Raw genomic sequence first — 1848 nt, 5'->3', positions numbered from 1 at the left:
CACACAATATAAAATGTAAAAAAATAAAGAAATTATCAATTTAATTGCAGTTCCAGTACTGTGGATTGCTTTTAGGTAGTCACCAATCTGATTTTAATTTACATTCTGTTACAATTCTAGAGTGAGATGTCAGTTGTTTTTAATATTTTCTCATTCATTGTTCTTTAGTTAGGCAAACATCATAAAGAGCTACAGAAACTGAGTATTTTGCCATCAATTAAGCACAAGGTAATTTTTCCCCTCTAAATCACTTGAGATATACTTTATGTTTCAATCTCTGAGTGGAGACAATAACAGCGCACTTTGAATTGGGAAATGTAACTCACCACAGTGTAACTGAGGTTCTCTTTGAAAGTCGCCCCTTAAGACAACTTGCCATTTATGATGCTTCTGTTGAGAGAGCCCCTGGCCCTGGGACACTCTGCGGGGGACAGAAGTGATCCTGTTGGTGGGCACAGATGGCTCTGCTTTGGGTGCCATGCCACTGAGCACTCAGGAACTCAGAAGCATAACGAGTCCCCTTCTCGGCCCCAACCCCTGCTCCTTCTCAGTCCTTGTGCAAATCCTCAGGGCAGCCTTCTGGAGTCTAGCTACCCTCCCACAGGCGGGGAGCAGAGAAAAGTTTGATAGACACTTGGTTTGTCCAGCTTTACAGAACAATTGCCCACATCTTTCAGGGTGGATACCTCTGTCCACCCCAAAGATTAATTTACATTGCATTTTAGAAATGAGAATTCCATTAGTTTCTCTTGAAAAAGAGAGGCCTTCTTATTTATGCACCAGCTACCACCTAACACCTCCCACTGAGGACTATACAAGTGTCAGTTATGTCTCAATTTTTTTAAAAAAAGTCAGTTATATCTAAACTTTAAAAAGAGAGATACGTAGTTAATTACAGGAGCAAAGCATGGGCATGATGCTGTCCTAAGGTGTCCGGAGGTAACTGGAGCTCCTCTGGACCACTGCTGGTTCCCCAGATTCCCCTGGTACCATCACCTCATCATCCAGTTCCTGAGTGGTTTTCACCACAAAGAGATGCCCTTGTGGATTATTTGATTCTTCCTGCCTGATGCTCACCTGCCTGGATTACAGGACCTATTCAGGGTCCCTGACTAACCTGCCACTCTCAGAATCTGTCACCTGGAAGCAGCCCATAAGAGGTAGATCATGAACAGGTATGTTCTTCTTACATTTCTATATTAAGAAATTCTAGTCTGCCCCTTTAACACAAGGCTGGGCTCAAACTTTGACATCACTTTTTAATATCTTATAATGCTTCTTCTGCTGCTGCTGCTGCTCCTAAGTCACTTCAGTCATGTCCGACTCTGTGCAACCCCATAGACTGCAGCCCGCCAGGCTCCCCCATCCCTGGGATTCTCCAGGCAAGAACAATGGAGTGGGTTGCCATTTCCTTCTCCAATGCGTGAAAGTGAAGTCGCTCAGTCATGTCCGACTCTTAGCGACCCCATGGACTGCAGCCTACCAGGCTCCTCCGTCCATGGGATTTTCCAGGCAAGAGTACTGGAGTGGGGTGCCATAATGCTTCTACATTTTTAAAAAAAATATGCTAACACCTTGTCTCAGTTTGGACATATATTTGGAGAGTCCAAAAACACATTCAACAAAATCACCATCTATTGTTTTAAAAATAAAACGGAAATGAAAGAATTCCCTAACCTAATAAAGTAGATTAATATCAGCTCAAAAGTAAATAGTATGCCTAATGTGGAAAGGATATCTACTAACGACACTATTATTAGCATACTAAATGTTCAATTGAATTAAATTCTGGTAGTAGCCAATAAAATTAGATCAAAAAATATAAAGGAAATTACAAAAAAGTGGAGT

This window comes from Bos mutus, chromosome X (genome assembly GCF_027580195.1).
Source record: "Bos mutus isolate GX-2022 chromosome X, NWIPB_WYAK_1.1, whole genome shotgun sequence".
Classification (NCBI taxonomy): Eukaryota; Metazoa; Chordata; class Mammalia; order Artiodactyla; family Bovidae; genus Bos; species Bos mutus.
This window is presented reverse-complemented; position numbering follows the sequence as displayed.